Raw genomic sequence first — 20,540 nt, forward strand, 5'->3', positions numbered from 1 at the left:
AAGCTTTGCTCATGTCATTTATATCATAATTAATTTGGAATTGTGTTTTGTGTGTGGAATAAGATAAGGATCCATTTTTATTAATTGATTTTTCTTTAAATAGTAACCAGTTTTTCCAGCTCAACCTGTTGAACGATCCCCTTTTATCCTGTTTAGCGGTGGGCTACCTGTCTCATAAACTCTTGTTCAATCTATTTGTGAATTTCTTTCTGGTTCTATATTCATTTCTATACAATGTCACACTGTCTTAATTAGTATAGCTTCGTAGTAAGTCTTTATATTTGATAGTCTCTTACTTTCTTATCATTTTTTAAAGTGTCTTGGCTATATTGTGGACTAACACTTAAATTTAACTTCTAGGATAATTTATAAAGTTTCATGAAAAAAAGTTGAAATTTTTCATAAACAGTTTTACTGAAGTGTAACATATAAATAGTAAGGTGTACAAACCCTAAGTGTAACATTTCACGAAGTGAACACATCCATATAAATATCACTCAGATCAAGATATAGACTATTACCAGTGTCCAACAAACTTCTCTAATGTTCGTAATCAGTAGCTGCACCCACAAAGGTAACTACTAGTTTGGCTTCTGTCATCTATTTGTCTTGCTTATTTTTGAACCTTCCAGTATTTTACCTTTAAACACTGTGTTCTCTCTCTCTCTCTCTCTCTCTCTGTGTGTGTGTGTGTGTGTGTGTGTGTGTGTTTGGTAGTTATTCTTTATCACATTAAGGAAGGTCCCATCTATTTGCAGTTTGATGAAAGGTTTTTGTGAACAAGTTTTAGGTATATATAAAGCATCTTTTAAGATTATACTAAGGATTTTCTCATCTATTCTGTTAACATGATGAATTACACTGATTAATTTTCAATTATCAATTCAATTTTGCATTCCTGAAATAAATCTAACTTCATTGTAATATTTTATTATTTTCACATATTGCTGAATTCAGTTTGCTAATATTTTGGTTAGGATTTTTACATCTATATTGGTGAGGGATTTTGGGCTGTAGTTTTCCTTTCTTGAATGTTTCCTGTTTGATTTTGATGTCAAAGTGATGCTGGTATCCTAATACAAATTGAAAAATTCTCTCTTTTTCACTTAACTAGGAGAATTTGTGTAAGATATATTAATTTTTGCTTAATAATAAACACCGAAAGCCTTCCTTCTTACATAAGGAACAGGTCACTTCTATTCAGTACCATACTGGAGATCTAACTAGTACAATAAGGCAAGAAACAAAATCATACCAATTAGAAACAGGGAAGTAAAACTTTACTGAATCTATGATAAAGCTCCTAGAAATAGTTAAGTAAATTTAGCAGTGTTGCAAGATACAACATCAATTTACAAAAGTCAGTTGTATTTCTAAATACTTGTAACAAATAATTAGAAATTTAAATTTAAAAAGAGTACTCTTTATAATAACATCTCAGCCTATGAAATAATTAAGGATAAATTTGACAAAATATGCACCAGATCTATACACTGAAAAATACAAAATATAGCAGAGTGAAATTAAAAGACATACATAAATGGACAGTTATGCCAAATTCATGAATCAGAAGATGCAATATTGTTAATGATGTTGTCTCATCAAATTGATCTATTATGTAATCTCAATTAAAATTTTAGGAGGCTGTGTATGGTTTCTTTTAGAAAAATATAAGCCAGTTCTGAAATTTATGGGGATATGCAAGGGACCTCAAAGAGCAAAATCAAGTTTCATTAAAAAAAAGTTTTGGAGGACTTAAACTACCTGATTTTGAGACATATTTGTCAAGCTAAAAAAAATTAAGGTAGTGTGGTATTGGCATAATAATTACAAAATAATCAGTAGAACAGATAAGGGCCTGAAAAATAGCCACTCATATATGTCACTTGATAGTAACTTGAACTGAGGGTAGTATAAGTCACTTTATTCTCTTTCAAAAATGCTTCGTATATCTATGTTCCATTGCTATAGAAATGTTTGTATTAGCTTGTTAATTTTACAAATAAGCATTCAGTTAGAAATATTTCTAATTTCCTTTGTAATTTTTATTTTGCTTCTTTGGTTATTTGGAAGTGTGTTGTTTACTTTTGAAATATTTGGGGTTTTTACCTCTATATATTATTTTTTAATATTTTTTACAATATTTGCCTTTTTTATTAAATTTATTGTGTTGACATTGGTTAATAAAATTATATAAGTTTCTAGTGTACAATTTAATAATATGTTATATGTATGTATATTGCAGTGTGTGTTCACCACCCAGAGTCACATTTCCTTCCATGATAATATATTTGACCCCCTTTACCTTTATCTACCTCTCACTCTTTCCCCTTTTTCTCTGGTAACCTCTAAACTGTTATCTGTGTCTATGAATTTTTGTTTCTCTTGTTTGTTTGTTGCTTTCAGCTTTATATCCCACATATAAGTGAAATCATATGGTTATCAACCTTTTCTGTATGACTTATTTCACTTAGCGTGATAATCTCAAGATCTACCCAAGTCATCGCAGATGGCAGTATTTTCTCTTTTCTTATGGCTGATTAGTATTCCATTGTATATATGTACCACATCTTCTTTGTTCAGTCATCTGTGGAAGGGCACTTTTGTTGTTTCCATGTCTTAGCCACTGTGAATAATGCTGCAATAAACATCGGGGCACATATCTTTACGAATGAATAAATGTTTTCAAATTTTTTGGGTAGATACTCAGAAGAGGGATTGCTGGGTCATATGGGTATTCCTTTTCTTAATTTTTTGAGGAATATCCATACTGTTTTTCATAGTGGCTGTTCCTTCTTCCTCACAACATCTCCAACACTTTATTATTACTTGTCCTGTTGATAATAGCTATTCTAACAAGTGTGATACGCTATCTTATTGTGGTTTTGATTTGCATTTCTTTAATAGCTAGTGAAGCTGAGCATCTTTTCATATGTCTACTGGCTACTTCTCTTGGGAGAAGGGTCTCTTCAAGTCCTCTGCTCATTGTTAAATTAGATTGTTTGTTTTTTGTTCTTGAGTTGTATGAGTTCTTTATATATTTTGGATATTAGGCCCTTATTAGAGACATTGTTTGCAAATTCACTTCTAATATACTTTTATTGTGGTCAGAGTAGCCCAGCTTGTGGTTTTGGTGAATGTAGTATGTGTACCTGAAAATAATTTGTATTATGCATCTATTGGGTCAAATGTTCCTTAAATATCAATATTAATTATGTCATTGTGGTTAACAGTGTTCAGATCTTCTGTCTTTAATGATTTTGTGTTTAGTTTTTTAAATCAGTTTTTCTATCAGACAGATGTTAAAATCTCCCAGTATGATTGTAGATTTTTCTGTTTTTTCCTTTATTTTTAGCAATTTTTGCTTCATGTACTATAAAACTATTTTATTAGTGACATACATATTGATAATTGTCATGTCTTTCTGATTAATCAAACTTTGTCATTATAAAATGTCTTTATTAATAGTAGTGATATTCTGTTGACTTGAAGTCCAATTTTATGATATTAATATAGCCAATTAGTGTCTTTATTTTATTATTTATTTATTCATTTATTTTTCTAGGTGAGGTAATCCTTGGTTGACCTTACAGATTGCAAGGACCTTGTCAGTTTATAATCTCTTTTTTTTTTTTTTTTTAAATTTTTTACGCCTGCGGCACCTGGTCTTCCTAGGTGGTCTCCCATCCACATATTAACCAGGCCCGACCCTGCTTAGCTTCTGAAATCAGACGGGATGGGCTTGTGCAGGATAGCATGGCGGTAGAACAATTAGTATCTTTAATGGTTACATTTTGCATATATACCTTTACCCATCCTTTTAATTTTCACCTATAAGTATCTTTAATTTTAGGTGTACATATTTAGGTCCTGTGTTTTTATTCATTGTGACAATTTCGTGCTTCTCATTGCATTATTGATCCATTTAAATTTAATTCAGTTGGCTTTAGGTGTATCATCTTACTATTTGTTTTCTGTTTGTCCCATTTTTTGTTCCTCTGTCTCTCTTTTCCTTCCTTCCTTTGGGTTAATAGACTGTAAATTTTTAAAAACAATTTTAAAATTTCACTTTTCTGCCTTCTGAACTCCACTGTTTCTGATAAGTCAGCTGGAATTTGTTTCATTGTTAACTTAAATATGCCAATTTTGTCTGGATTTCTCCCCTCCCCCTATTATTTTACCTTTGGTTTTAAGAATTTTAACTATGATGTTCCCAAGTATAGTTTTAATTGTAGGCATCCTTTTTGCAATTTGATGAGCATCTTTATTTTTGTAATATATGTATATATATACACATATATATATTACCAGTTTGGGAAATATTTTGACATTTCCTCAACATTTTTCTGACACTTCTCTCTTTTTCTCCTTTTGAGATTCTATTTCATTTATATTAGACTTTTCAGTGTTGTCTCAAAGATTAAAAGATTTCTTCAATCTTTTATGTTCTTCAGGTTTGATAATTTCTATTAATTTTTATTCAAGTTAACTGACACTTCTGTTATCTCCAATTTGCTCTTAAGTTTCTTTCTGTGAATATTCTTCAAATATTGTATGTTGTTCATACCTTGCAACATATTTTTCTTTAGATTCTTGTTATAATAGTTAAAATAGATCCTTAAAATCATTACATTTACTCAGAAGAGTAAAATTTCTCAATGAATATTCTTTTTTAATAACATTAACGATAATGTCTTATAGGGTAAAAACAGATAGGATTAATATGTAAGACAATAGTAAAAACGGGTGAGGAGCTAAGGAGTTAGAGTGTTATTGTTATAATAACTGTTACAATAGTTAAAATAGATCCTTAAAATCATTGCATCTTCTTGGGTTTTGATGACTAGTGGTTTTCCTTTGCTTTTGAATATGGGTCATATATTAAAGTTTCCTCTAAGTCTAATAAATTAGGATTACATAGTGTACATAGTAACATATTTTAGAGAGACTGTTTTTGTTGTATTACTCATGTAAGTGCTGAAGTCTTCTTTCCTTCCTTCCTTCCTTTCTTCCTTCCTTCCTTCCTTCCTGCCTGCCTGCCTGCCTGCCTGCCTGCCTTTCTTTCCTTTCGTCACAATTTAACTAGGTTAGACTTGAACTTCAAGCCCTGTTTCCCTTCTGGTGAGTACACTGAAATTGCTTTTAAGTTCTTTTAACCTTATCTATATTGCTTGGAGGTTTGCCTAATGCATGTATACTTCAGTTATCAGTCATAGTTTTGGCTCTCACCTTTCTAGAATTTTCCCTCTTTCTAGCTGCAGTGAGAGACATGAACTTTGTTCTTCAAGCCAGTTAGACTGCAAATTTCTGTGAATTTTATCCTCCTCAATTGTGTCTGTTATGGGCCTCTGTCAGGTAAAAATCTATAAATATGGGAGACTTATTTAATATTGTTTTGTTTTCTAAGTATCAATTCTTGTTCAGATTCTTTTTGCACTTGATCATTCTGTTACCTTCACCTAGCTGAGTTCATATTTTACTAAGAGTTTAAATAGTTATATGCAGGAGGCTTAATCTGATAGGATCTACTCAGCTACTATTATAAGTGGAACTTCCCAGCCTTTGACTTTTTAAAGTGTGATTTTACTTTTTATCATTTCTAAACAATGCAAGGAACTTAATAACACTCTAACTCCTTAGTCTCCTTACCCGTTTTTGCTATTGCCTTACATATTAATCCTACCTATGTTTTTACCCTATAAGACATTATCGTTAATGTTATTAAAAAAAGAATATTCATTGAGAAATTTTACTCTTCTGAGTGCTTTTTTCTGGAATTCTGTGTTTCCCTTAAGATCTTTTGCCTTTTGCATTAATTACTCTCTTAGTATTTCTTTTAGTGAGATTCTGCTCACAATGGAATCCCTCAGTTTATATTTACTGGAGAATGTCTTTTTGCCTTCATTTCTGAGTAGTATTTTCCAAGTGGTTAGAATTACAGATTGGTAATTATTTTCTGTCATCTTTTAAAGATTATATACATTGTCTTCTCCATTTTGAATTGTGAAGTCATCTTTCTTTTCCTTGCTCTTTTGAAGGTAATGTACCCTTTCTCTGATTAATTTTTATATTTTCTCTTTATTTTTGGTTTTCAGCAGTTTTTTATATGATTTGTTTAAGTGTAGTGGTGTTTCTGTTAATTTGTGTTTTTGAGTTTATAAAGTTTTTCTTCTAGCTGTGGCTTTATGGTTTTCTTTATTCTTGAAAAATTTCTTGCTAAAAATCTCTTCAAATATGCTTCTGTACATTTTTTCTCTCCTATCCTTGGGATATTTCAGTTACACACATATTAGTCCTTTGAAGCATGTTCCATATATCTTTTGTCTCTTTTATATTTTCAAAGGTTTTTTTCTTTTTGCTTCAACCTTGATGTTTTCTTCAGTTTACTCATTCTCCTTTCTGTTGTGGGTAATCTGATGTTGTGCTCATCTACTAAATGCTTGAGTAGAATATGTATTCTACTTTTACTGGGTGGAGTATTCTAAATGTGTTAGGTGTAATCCGCTTGTAGTGATTTTTGAATCTTTTATATCCTTGCCGATTTTTGTCTAATTGTTCTATTTTTGTTTATCTATTTCTGTCTTCAATTTTGTATATTTTTGCTTAACATATTTTGGAGCTCTGCTTAGGTGCATATATATCTATAATTATATCTTCTTAAGGAATTCACTCTTTTATCATTATGAAATGTCCTCTATAGTGAGAGTTTTTGCCTTAAGTCTATTTGATCTGATTTATTTATTTTATTTAAAATTTTCTCCCAGTTTTGTTGAGATATAATTAACGTATAAAACTATATTAGTTTAAGATGTACAACGTAATGATTTCACATATGTATCTATTTCAAAAAATGATTACCACGCAATAAGTTAAAATGCATTATCTCACAGTCACAATTTTTTTTTTGATGAGAACTTTTAAGATTCACTCTTAGCAATTTTAAAGATGCAATATAGTATTTTTAACTGTATTCACCATGCTGTATGTTAACATCTGCAGAACTTTAATGATCTTATAACTGGAAATCTGTATCATTTAACCACTTTTACTTGTTTCCCCCAAGCCCCCGCCACCCAGTTCCTGCACCCAACAATCTGTTCTCTGTTTCTTTGTGTTTTTTTTTTTCCTTAGATTCCACATATAAGTGATCTCATTCAGTGTTCATCTTTCTCTGACTTATTTCACTTAGCGTAATGCCCTCAAGGTCCATCCATGTTGTGGCAAATGGCAGGATTTCCTTCTTTCATGTGATTGAATAATATTCTGTTGTGTATGTGTGTATATACCACATTTTCTTTATCCATTTATTGTCATTGGACAATTAGGTTATATCGATGTATTGACTGTTATAAATAATGCTGCAATAAACATGAAATTATAGATGTCTTTTTGAGATAGTGATTTCATTTCCTTCAGATATATACCCAGGAGTGTAATTGCTGGATTGTATGGTAGTTCTGTTTTTACCTCTGTACTCTTTTCTATAATAGCTTTACTAATTTACATTCTCACCAGCAGTGCACAAGGGCTCTCTTTTCTCCATATCTCCACCATCATTTGTTATTTCTTGTCTTTTTGATAATAGCCATTCTAACAGGTGTGATGTGATCTCTCATGTGGTTTTGATTTTCATTTTCCTAATGATTAGTGATGTTGAGTGCCTTTTTGTATACCTTTTCATGTTGGCCATCTGTATGTCTTCTTTGGAAAAATGTCTCTTCCAAATCTGCTCTTTTTTTAAATCAGATTTTTTATTTTGGCTATTGAGTTGTATGAGTTCTTTATGTATTTTTAGATATTAACATCTTGTCACATATATGATTTGCACATATTTTCTCCCATTCTATAGGTTGCCTTTTCATTTTGTTGATGGTTTCATTTGCTGTTCAGAAACTTTTTAGTTCAATATAGTCTCACTTGTTTATTTTTGCTTTTGTCACCTTTCTTTTGGTGTCAAATCCAAAAAATTGTTGCATAGACTGATATGAAAGATTTACCATCTATGTTCTAGGAGATTTGTAGTTTCAAGTACTATCTTTAAATCTTTAATCCATTTTGAGTTGATTTTTATGTATGGTAGAAGATAATGGTTTACTTTCTTTTACATGTGGCTGTCCAGTTTTTCCAACACCATTTACTGAAGATACTGTCCTTACCTCATTGTATGTTTTGGTTCCTTTGTTATAATTAATTGACCATATATAAATTGACAACGTTTCTAGGTAGAGTATTCTTGGTTGGCACTTTTTCACTCACCACTTTCAAAAATCATGTCACTCCCTTCTGGCCTGAAAAGTTTCTGCTGAAAAATCTGCTGATGGTCTAATGTTTTTTCCCTTATATATAACAAGTTACTTTTCTACTGCTACTTTTAAGAGTCCTTGTTTTTAACTTTTCAGTATTTAATTATAATGTGTCTTGGTGTGACTCTTTTTGCAATTATCTAATTTGGAACTCTCTGGGCTTGCTGGATCTAGATGTCTATTTCCTTCCCTAGGTTAGTTAAGTTTTCAGTCATTATTTCTTGAAATAAGCTTTCTGTTCTTTTCTTTCCTCTTTCTCCTTCTGGAAACACTGTAATGTGGATTTGGATAACTTAAGAGATTTTATAAGTCTCTTAAGCTATCTTTTCTCTTTTTCATTTTTTTCCTTTTGCTCCTCTGATTGGATCAACTCCACTGCCCTGCCTATGAGTTCACTTATTTTTTATTTTTCTTCATGTAGTCTGCTGTTGAACCCCTCTAGTGTGTTTTTCACTTCAATTATTGTGTTCTTCCATCTGTGATTTTTGTTTGGTACTTTTTACTATTTTCCATTTCTTCGTTAAAATTCCCACTTTGTTTATGCTTTGTTCTTATGTTAGTAAGCATCTTTATGGCCATTATTTTGAATTCTTCATCAGATAAATCATTTAACCCCTTTAATTAAGGTCTGTTCTGGGGTTTTAACTTGTCTTTTTTTGGAATATATTTCTTTGTTTTTTTACTTTTCTCGACTCTCTGTGTTAGTTTCAATGCATTTAGATAAAACAGACACCTCTCCCAGAGTTGTAGGGTGGTATCATGTACGAGATGAAAGTTACCATTCAGCCATGCACTAGCTCCTGATTTTCTCTTAAACTTTTGTGATTGTCTAAGCAAACTTCTTTGTTATTTGTGGCTCCAGTAGTTGAGGGTGTGCTAAGATCTGTCCATCTGCCATAGCGGGGATCTTAGTCAGCGTTTAAATGCAGGCTGATTGGAAGCTGATCCCTCAGACAGCAGCTTTTAAAGTATGCAAATAGACCTCTTTCAGGGAAAGACTGGTAGGTGGGCATTTTTTTCTGCTCCCTTTGCACTGAGCCCTGGAAAGATAGCCAATTAAGAACTGTTTCATTTTTTGCTACAGTTCATTGACCCATAAACACAAGCCCCACAGGCCACCAGAACCAGGCTATCACCTGATGTGTCCTCTGGGTGACAATCACAAAACCCAGAGTACCAGATATGTGTATAGCTCCTTCTGGGGATATATCACTGACCTAGAGTAAAGTAGAGGGAGAGTGCTGAGATGACGCTCACAGGCTTCCTGGTCTCTGAAGAGAACTGTGTGTTAAATTAAAAGCATGACTCTAAGACAGCATCTCTTAAGATATGCAAATAAACCTCTTTCAGGGAAAAACTGGGAGTTGGGTGTTTCTGACTGCTGCCTCAGTGCTGAGCCCTGGGGGAATAGTGGGTTGAAAATTGGTTTTCTTTGCTGCAGTCCTATTGGACCTGTGAATGAAAGCCTTGCTGGCCATCAGAGCCATGTGATCAAAGGGTGTGTCCCCTGGCCTGCAGCCACAAAACCTGGGGTGCCTGACATGTCTGCAGTCTCCTTTCAGGGAGACTGGTGACCTGGAGTAGGATAGAGGAAAAGTGCAAAGATGGCACCCACTGTACTGATGACTTGTACTCACACAGCTACAGAAACCCTATCTGGCAGTAGATGTGGCTCCTGGGATCCGATGTGGGCAAAGAGGGACTAAGGCAGCTGGCGTCTTATATAGCCACAGAGACCTTGGATGTCACTGGCATAGTTCCTGGGTTTCAGTAGGAAGGGGATGGTGGTGCAGATGGAGGGACTCAGGCTGCTGATATCAACTAATGTGGAACCCTGTGGGGCGAAACCTGGTGAGATCTGCAGGGGTCCTTGATGGATATGGGAGACATTGGCTTTATCAGTGGTGAACGTTGATGAGTCTGTCTGCAGAGCAGGGCTCTGTGAACTATCCATCACTCCTGTTGCCTGTCTGCTAATAATAGCTTCCGCTTTTTTTTCTTGTTCCTAGATGGCTCTATATGTCTCAGCTTTGCTGGTCTGGGTAGGGTGAAACTGAAGCAGGATCTCTGTGTAGTGCTCTGAGAGGCTATAGAAGTTGGTTGTTCACCTTGCTTTTTCTTTCCTGGTGAGGGGAACTCTTTCTAGCTGGAAAGTTCCTTCTTGGTGCTGAAAAATGCCAACTTAGGGGATGGGATGATGTGGGCAAAATAAAGTTATCTTCCTTCTTCTTTTTTGTTAGTTTTTTTTTGTTGTTGTTGCTGATACTTATGAAATGTACTCTAGTGGTGTCTCAGAGTTCTTTTGTTCACAGAGAGCTGTCAACTTGTTAATCTCTGTGGGAGACAGGGAAGCTAGGTTCTCCTGTGTTGCCTTTTTTTTTTTTTTCTCACCAGAATTGTTGCTTCTTTTTAACAAATGCATTTTTGTGTACTAAGTTACTCATAGTATTAACCAGGTTACTCTGCTGGAGTATTAGTTTCAAGGAGAAGGAAAGTACTTAAGCCATGAAAAGCATTTGTCTTTCAGCTTGGAATTTATATGTATATTTTGCTTAGCCATATTTCTCCCACAGTTTAGCTGAGTATGTTCCTCCTCCTCTGTGGCACAGTTTGAAATGTGATGTATTTGTTTCTAGGAATTATATGTGCCCTTTGAGCCTGTCAGATTGGTTGACTTTTCTCAAAATCTACCTTGTCTTTTCTAAATCTGAATTGATTTAATTATAGAGTGCCATTTGCTGTTCTCTTGAGTTTGATCATTAGATTCATTATGGGATAGTTAAGACAGAGATTGTTAATTATAATAAATATATGCATAAATATATAAAATGTAGTTATATGTTTTTCGTAAATATTAAGTGCAAGAATGGCATATGACATACTAGATACAGCTGTCAAGTAAATGTTTTCAGGTCTGATCATTTTAGTTTTTATATTCAACTGAGGAATTTCAGGCTGAGGCAATGAAAGAAAAAACTCAAAATAATTTTCTACCCCAATCCTATATAACTTGACTTTGAAAATGAGATGAATGAATATTAGTTAGATATTATTAAGCATGTTTCCCTGAATTTTGGCATAGCTAGTGAGATGACCTTAAAATATATACATTTTACGGACTGACTAAATAATGGCTCTTCTCTTATGCGGAATACTGGTATAGATATTCAAAGATAGGAATTTTGAATTGAAAGTTGGTTTTTTATGTATTAAGGACATTTTCTTTAAAATTTCATAGCAAAATACAGTAATCATACTATTAATAAAACTATTGATATATCTAAACTTATTTTACAAATAGTTATTGATATTCTGCCATGTGTTAGGGACTGTTCTTGGTGATGGAATATCTTCAGGGAACAAAACAAGGTCTTTGCACTCAAAGAGCATACATTCAAGTCAGAGAGTCACCATCAGTAAGTGTTAATAAATAAGTGTTGTGAAGAAAAGTAATGCAGTGTGAGACAGAGCATAATAGAGAATGGTGGTGCTATTTAATGTATGGTGGTGAGAAAAAGCTACTCTGATCAAGTGACATTTAAGAAGAAAACTGGAAGCAAACCATTTAGGTATGTAAGAGAAGACCAATACCAGCAGAAGGATCGACAAGGGCAAAGGTCATGAAGCAGGATTTTTAGCAAGGAGACCAATGGGGTAGATCCAAGAGAGCTATGGGGAGAAGAATGATAGTGACCTCAGAGAGGCAGATGAAGGGTCAGCTCTCCTAGGGCCTTGTTAAATCACCATAAGAACATAGGCTTTACTCTAAGATGGAAAACCCTTGGTGTGTTTTAATTAGAAGAATTACATGGAACCTAGTGTGTTTTAATCAGAAGAGTGATAAGATCTTACTTAATGTTTTAAAATGATCATTCTGGTTGCAATGCTAAGACGAGACTATAGGAAGGCAAAGATGGGAGCAGGGAGACAAGTTTAATAGTCCAAGTGAAACTCAATGGGTGCTTATATTTGGTTGTGAGACATAGTTTGATTTTGGAAATCATTCAAAGGTAGTGCTCACAGGTTTGAAGATGGGAATAAGGGAAGATGTGAAGTATGAGAATAAGGGAAGAATTAAAAATGAATCCAGGATTTCCAGGCCTAACTACCTGGATGAATGGATTTGCTATTTTCTGAGACAAGAAAGAGTACCTAGCATTTCTACTTACAGGAAGAAGGAGGACACTGAAGTTATATAGAGAGAATTGGAAGTTTTGAATTAGAAAAATAGTAAAAGGAATTGAGAGAAATGGATGACTCAAGATTCCCACCAATTAGTAATACATTTTTATTATGTCAATATTATAACTCTTCTTCAGGATTCAGTCTAACTAGACTCACCTTTTCATCCATCAGTTCTTTCATCCATCCATCCATTCATTTATTCATGTATTATTAAGTTATATAGTCAATATTAAATTCCCACTGTATAGATGGGTGTGCAGAGAGGAAAATAATTATTGTAGAATATGCTATAATGGAAGTATGAAAAAAGTATGAGCTTTGTGGAGAGAAGCTTTGCAGGAAGCATGTGCGTGGAGAGGAGGGGGGTTGCCAAAGCTTTCAGAGAAGGCGAAATACCTCAATTTGAAAATTATTTAGGAATGTGTAGCTTCTTTTTGGAAGTTAATTAGCATAGGCCTAGAGGTGAGAAAGTGTGTGGTACATCCTGGATATTGAGAATAGCCTGGTTAAGTGCTTCTTAGATTTTTAATATGCATCCAAGTTACCTGGAATGGGAGGTTGTTTAAAAACAGATTCTGATTCAGTAGGTAGGTTGGACTGGAGTCTGAGATTCTGCATATCTTTTATGTTCTCAAATGATACTATTATTGCTGGTCCAGGGATCACCCTTTGATTAATAAGAGACTAAGAAGACAAGTGGATTATACAGTTGAGGGGAAATGGTATGAAGATTTTATTCTTTCTTCCATTTTAGAAGTCTATATCAGGACTTCTCTGTGCATGATTCTTGGTGGGGTAGGGGTGGATATTTACAGAGTAATAGATAACATAAATTCTGGAATTTGATACCCTTATCTGTTACCTTGAACAAGTTACTTAACTTGAGAGAAGTTAAGTTTCAGTTTCATCATTTGTAAAGTGAGTATTATAATAGTTCCTACCCCATTATAGTTTTATGAAGATTACGTGCATTATGGGCATTTAGTTAGCTTTTAATAATATTATCTAAAAAACTTCTTAGGTCATGTTAATAAATTCGGGTTTTTTTTTTCTTGTATTGGTGGTGATTTATCTTCTCTTTTTCCTGATCTCACTTATAATCAGAATTATTGGTGAGCTGACAGTCTTTGCCATAGAAAAGGGCAAAACTAATTGGTTCATATGGGATTGAAACCTGTGACCTTTGATTTCTTAGCACCCTGCTCTTAACTAGCTGAATTCTGAATGACTGCCTATACTTATTTCAGAGTGCTTGTTTATCTTTTTCATGCAGAGGTACCATTTCTTGCCTTGGAGGAATGTCTTGCAGTAGAGGACAGAGAGAAACCTAAGTCTTAAAATTACTATATTTGTCTGTGAAGGAGATATACTCTATGTGGCTAACAACTGACCTCAGATTGGAGTTTTGGATTTTGATCACAGGCTTGTTTATTTGTATTTCTTTTCACAGATAGTTTATTCCTTCCTTTTTAAGTGGCAGATATCTGTCTTTCCGTAGGCTGTTTTCCCTTACGTTCACACTTTCTTCTCATAAATTTTTATTACTAAATATTTGAAATCTACAAAAGAAAAAATGCACTGTCTGTGGACCCACCAGTAACTATCGCCAGTTCTTTTTTTGTTTGTTTGTTTTTCCCAAAGAGTTTATTTGGGCAGACCAGGGGACAGGGAGTCCCTGCAACTAAAAGAAGGTGTTGGGCTTCTTTGTGGTGAAGCTTGGCTTGTGCTGGTGACAAAGGACCTGGTGAGCCAGGGGGAACTTGATCTTGGAGTCATGGAACTGCTTTATGGCTGGTGGGCAGCACTTGCTGGCTGCAATCTCCTCCACCTTCATGATCTGGATTGAGTGGACACGGGCACGGTGCCAGGCCCCCATATCTCAGTAGCACTAAGTGACGGCGCCTGCAGTGGTAAGGTCACGGTATTCTGGATACATCTTGTGGGTGCCCCTTAGGGAGTCGTAGTGCAGCCTGATGCCAAAGTTCTTCACCCACGGGGGGTATTTTTCAAACACCTGCCCACAGTAGACAATTTCCCCTGAAGACTTCTTCATTATCTTCTGCTAAGACACAAAGTACCAGAAGCGAGACTTGGTGACATGGTTAGGCTTGATGATGCGCACGCGGTAGAGAGGTGGCGTGTGGTACTTGAGGGTGAGCAGGCAGCACCTCTTCACCTTGTATTCCCGCAGCGGGCCCGAGGCCTTCATAGCTCTCCCTCTGTGTTCGCTGCCACCCACAAAAGGCTGTCGCCAGTACTCTTGATGCTACCTGTATCCTCCATGATCCCATCTTCCTTCCTTCCTTATTACTTAAAGGTAATAACTCTCTTGGATATTGTGTTTATTAATTTCTATTAATTCTTGCCTATTAAAACTGCTTTCTTAAATCATATATTATTTAGTATTGCTTTTATTGCAACCTTAAAATACCTTATATCTTCCATATATATCGTGTTCTGGGACTTGTTTTTTTTTTTTATTTTAACTTTACTTTTGTAAGATTACTCATTGCTGTTCAGTGTAGCTATAATTCTTTTCCTGTTCTGTGCAACAGTTTATTGCATGAATAAGCTATAATTTGTTGATCTACTCTTTGCCAATGAACTTTTTTTTTTAGCTATAGGAATTTTTACACTGTTGCTATGAACTTTCTAGTATATGTCTCCTGGCACACATATGCAAGACTTTTTCTAGGATATATTGCTAAGAGTGAAATTGCCTGTCATGAATATGCAAATATTTAGGCTTACAAGAAATGCCAAATTGTTTGCCAAAGTGAGTGTCTAACATTATAGATTAAGAAGTTACATTCTTAAAAGGGATGAAATGATATCTCATTCTGATTTCATTTTCTATTTCTTTGATTTCTAATGAATTTGAGCATCTTATTTTTGTTATGTGAAATACCTGTTTATGTCTTTTGCCCTTTTTTTTTATTAGAATGTTTGCTTTTTTGTTGAAATTCTTGATTTTGGATACTAATCATTTTTTTATATTATTTAAAATAATGTCAGCCTCTGTATTACATAAATCCCAAATCTCTGTGGCTTAAAATAATTTATTTTTTATTTACATAACTGTCCAATATGAGTATTGGATTTTCAACTTCCAAGTGGTGATTTAGAGATCTAGGCTCCTTTTATCTTTTGGATCCACTAGCTTTAAATATGGCTCCCAAAGTTATCCTGGAATCTTCTCTACTCCAACTAGCAAGAAGGGAATAAGGTCCTAGAGAATAACATTTAGGAAGTTTTTATGAATCAGGCTTGGAAGTGGTATATATCACTTCCACTGGCATAGTATTGGCCATGACTTAATTATTTGGGCCATGTGCTATCTAATTGCAAAGAAGATTGGGAAATATGTGCCCCCAAATATTAGGAAGTAAGTATCCATTTCCAAAAAGAGGAAATAAGTTTAGAGATCAATCAGTGGTCTCAGCTATTGGTTATAATTGTTGCAAATATCTTCTTGCCTGTGGTTTTTCTTCTCACTTATTCTATAAGTCTCTTTTGAAAAATGAAGTGTTAATTTTAATATAGTTGAATTTCTCAATATTTTTTCTTTTTAAAAATTTTATTTTATTAGTTTCAAGTATACAATACATTGGTTACACATTTATATAGTTTATAAAATAATTCCCCTAATTATTTCTTAAACTTGGCGCTTATTGCTTTGTTTAAGAAATCCTACCTTATCATGAACTCATATTTTCCTATATTTTTATCTAAAGTGTTATAGTTTTGACTTCCACATATGAGTCTTTAATCTATGTGGAATTGATTTTTGTTTGTGAAGAAAAGAATTCCATTTAATTTCTTAAAAACCTTTAGCTATTATTGTTCTTTTTCAGATGTGGTCACTTTGACTTTAAGTCTTCAAGCTTCTTACTGATTTAGCTTTTAGGCTTCTATCTCACATAAATCAAGATAAAAGGTATAATGGGCTTAGTTCTGGTGAATTCAAAGCAGATAGTGGTGGGAGGCAGTGTATTTGGGCATAGAGAGCGCTATTCGAGAGTTCTTTCCTGACATCTGTAGTTTGACGTTAGGGAAACTAGATCTTAGCCCTAGTGCTTGGCCTCTCCTTCATCCAAGAGAGTCATGTGTGTGTTTAAAGTGTATGCAAAGTGAATAGAGAATCTATTTTTTACATAATTGGAATTGCACAGTATATAAATTTGTATCCTGCTGTACAATTACCATTTCATCATAATGTAATTATACATTCGAAAACATTTTTTTGACTGCCTAAAAATCTAACAGAAATGTATCATTTTTACCTAAATATTTTTCTACTCTGGGACATTAAACTTATTTCAAATATTTTTTGTTTCCTCTGAATTTGATGCTATGATTAACATTTGTGTAACTTTATTCTCATTTCTAGTTGTTTCTGTAGAATGAACTCTTAAAAGTAAAATTCTTATGTCAAAGATTATGAACCTAAGGCTTTTGAATATAGCAAACAAAGCTACATTGCAGAAAGATCATGCCAAATTATTTTCGCACAGCGTATAAAAGTGCCCACCTTTCATAACCTTGCGAGTGTTATTGCCATTTAAAAATAGCCTTGTTAATTCATTCTTTTTGTTTTTCATCTCTGGAAACTAGCGAAGTTTTTCAGTCTTACTTTTCACTTAGTTTTCTTTTGTAAATGTTCTATCCGTTTGTATTTTTATGTTTTTCTTTGTTTCATTTATTGATATACATGACTATATACATATTAAGAAAATGAGCTCTATATAATATTATCACAGTTTCACAGTTTGTCTACCTTGTTAATGCTTTCTAAATCTTATAGACTCAGTTCTAAGATAATTACTGAGAACTTTTTCCTGAAGCACTTTTCTTAAGATTGAGAATGTGTACCTCTTTTGTGCATTAGCAGGTATTAAGCTTTATTGTTTTCATTGTCTATCTCCTCTTTGGACTATGAGCTCCTTGAAGGCAAGAAGATTGCTGTCTTATGCTTTTATCCCCACTGTTTTTTCCAGTGATTGATGTTTTAATTTCAATAAATGCTTATTGAATGAACACATGAAAAAATGTATATCCTGGTTTCATTTTCATACCCATTTTGCCTATCCCACAGTGATCAGATTTTCTTTGACACAATTCTAGTAAGATAGGAGCTATAATGAGTCAGTTTTTATAAGGGATTATCTAGTTGTGATATGAAATTATTACATATGGACTAAACAAATTTTTTTTGTCTTTGTTTTAGCATTGCTGAGTTGATTCTGTATAACTTTCGATTGCAGCAAAAGAGAAAAAAAAATGTGGATTAGTTAGCTTCGTTTTCTTGCCAGAGCATCTAGTATTGATAGTGGCTATTAGGCATCAACTAAAGTACTTTAATTTCTCAGTTGGCAGGGAGGAGATCAGATTGCAGTACCTTATCTTAGGCTTAGAATGTTATTAAGCCTTGTCATACTGTAGTTGGGATATAAGATTCCAGAGTTAATAATTGGTTTGCTTTTTATGATTTTTACTTTATTTGGTATCAATCTTATACTTTCTATAGGTATCTTACTGTTACAACATCAAAATAATTTTTCAGTGTGTTAGGACAAGGTGTCATATTTATATGTGAAGTACTTTTAAATTATGCATATCACCATCTTATTTCACACTTAACTAAATTTTAATTTATATGTATATAAATTCGTTTTGAAAAGTTGATTTATTTGACAGCATTATTTTAAATGAAAATTCCTTTGTAATTTATTGCTTGATTTAATTATACTCACCTAGTTTATATTTTTAATTTATTGTATAAGTAGACATGGCCAGAGAAGTATGTGGGAAATTATCTCTTGACAGTTTCATATTTAATCAAGCATCAGGAAGAAACAACTTACCAATAAAATAATATTGTGGCATGATTTTTAAACTTGATGAAGAACTTTTTTATTTAAAAGAAAAATTTGAAGTATTAATATTTCATAAGTGTTAACTATAAAGTTTTTTCTAAAGTATTGTGCATTATATTCACAAAATTTGAACTCATCATAATCATACAACTTCTCTACCCTGCATGAAGAATAAACTATTTTCTCTAAAGAAAGAGCTTCTAATAGATATTCTGATATTTTAAGCCCACTTGAAGTTTCGAGCAGAATGAAACAGCCCAAGATATTAAAATCTAGAAATTTAGCCTATATAATGGAAAATGCAACTCAACTTTAACTACTCTATAGTGGCACTTCTCTTGCCGCTATAATAAAACTTAAGAATGTTTTAGTGATTTTTTTCCCTACTATTATTCAAAATTACATTACCCTTACTGAAATCTGAATGGCTTTTAGTGGATTAATTAAACTGTAGCTGGTTCGCCATCTGGGTGCAGCTTGTTTAGCTGCCTTTTCACAGAAATATTTCTCATGGAATAAAGACTAATTTTTGCTAGAATATAGCTGCTAGGCTTTACTTTCTAAAAAATAAATAGTTTATGCTGTTTTATTTGAGATTTGTGATGAAAGTCAATTTGTTAAAAAAAAATACCCATTGCTTTTTTTTTTAAAGGTTATAGTAGTACAACACAAGCTTTTTAAAATTTTTTTGTAAGTAATTAGTAAAAAATATATTTTGTTTCTTGATAACTTATAATATTAAGTAGATTCTAGGTTTAAGCTAGATGTGAAAAAAATTAGAAAGAGGGAATTAACTAAATCTGATTTTTATGGCTCAAGTGGTTTCATTAAATTAGAGTGCTCTGTGTTGTTCATTAATGAACTTGTGCCATATGCTTTAACTGTTCTGGTCAATAGCTGATAAAGAAAGGCTTGTGGGTTTGTTTTTTCTTTCTTTCTTTCTTTTTTTTTTTTATAAAGCTGGATAAAAATATCCATGTGATGGGCTTTTATCAAAGGAGTTACTTTGAATTCAGTAACTACTACTGAGGCAATATGGCTCGCAATTTGCGACCCAAAGGTAGTCATACATTATTGGAATACAGCCTACTGCGCTTCACATTACACAGATGTGAAGGCCTGATTATAGCTGCTTCATAATTAACAGTGATCCGATTTGTTTTGTGGCATAAATGGTGCATGTGTAGAACATTAGCCATGGCACTCTCATTCAAATTCAACTCAAGGGCTCAGCGGCAGGCGAGTCACGAGCTTCAGGGAGTAGAAGCACAAGCTCCTCCATATGTTCTTGCCGCATCTTACTATGGCTATGAGTGCAAGATAAGTTCCCCAAAGAACCTAATCGTGTTCTGTAATTACAGCGCGGCTTTCTGCTGGCTAGAAATGAGGGAGAAGCTAAAACACTCCCTCATCAGATAATTTGTAAATTACTTTACATGGCGGATGCCTAACTCAGTTGGTTTTCAACTGCTGAAATTATAAATAATTGTAACAGATGTGGCAATATGGCTGGCCTCCAATAAATGAGGCCCTTGATAATTTGGCCAACCCTTTGACAGGCCAATTTAATAAAATGTGAACAAAATCTTCTTGCTAATAATTTATCATCCTTTTTCCCAATAGAATAAATTTAATTACCCTAGCAGTTAACAAGGTCACACCCAGATGCCAAACTCGGCTACAGTTTTGATAATGCAATCAGGAATTGAGAGGTGATGACAGCGTTGTTGTTTTTTTCATTACCTGGCTTCACATAAACACAGGTGGCGTAGCTTTCTTGTCAGTTTTTAATAATTACAGGCTATTATGGAATGCATAGTTAGCAGATTGAAAACCACACTTTAGTGAATTTGTTTGAGTATGATTGAGATTTTAATGTATAGAGATGATAATGTATAACAAGCATAGTCCCTTGCTTATACTATTAGTGCACAAATCTTGGGTTTTTTACTGGTGACATAAGTGTCACATGTTTATAAAACTTAGAGTATGCATTGTAATAAGTAATGGATTACACCTAAAAGTCACATATTTAGAAATACACTGAAGAGGAAATTCAGGTCTTTGAATGTAGACATTCATTTTAGGACGCCATTAACAGATATACTTTAAATATTCAGAATTCTGGCAGAATGTGAGGCATATAACAGATTTTGGAAAACCCCAATTGTGTTCA

General features: G+C 33.5%; 1 protein-coding gene and 1 pseudogene across 6 annotated transcripts in view; one reads left to right on the forward strand and one right to left on the reverse strand.

Annotated features, from left to right (window-relative positions):
• The window catches only part of CNTLN (centlein), a 269,734-nt gene that overhangs the window by 103,082 nt on the left and 146,112 nt on the right, over window positions 1–20,540 (forward strand). The window lies entirely within an intron of this gene.
• LOC105295585 lies at window positions 14,114–14,871 on the reverse strand (annotated as a pseudogene).

Source organism: Pteropus vampyrus, unplaced genomic scaffold (assembly GCF_000151845.1).
Source record: "Pteropus vampyrus isolate Shadow unplaced genomic scaffold, Pvam_2.0 Scaffold109, whole genome shotgun sequence".
Taxonomy (NCBI): Eukaryota; Metazoa; Chordata; class Mammalia; order Chiroptera; family Pteropodidae; genus Pteropus; species Pteropus vampyrus.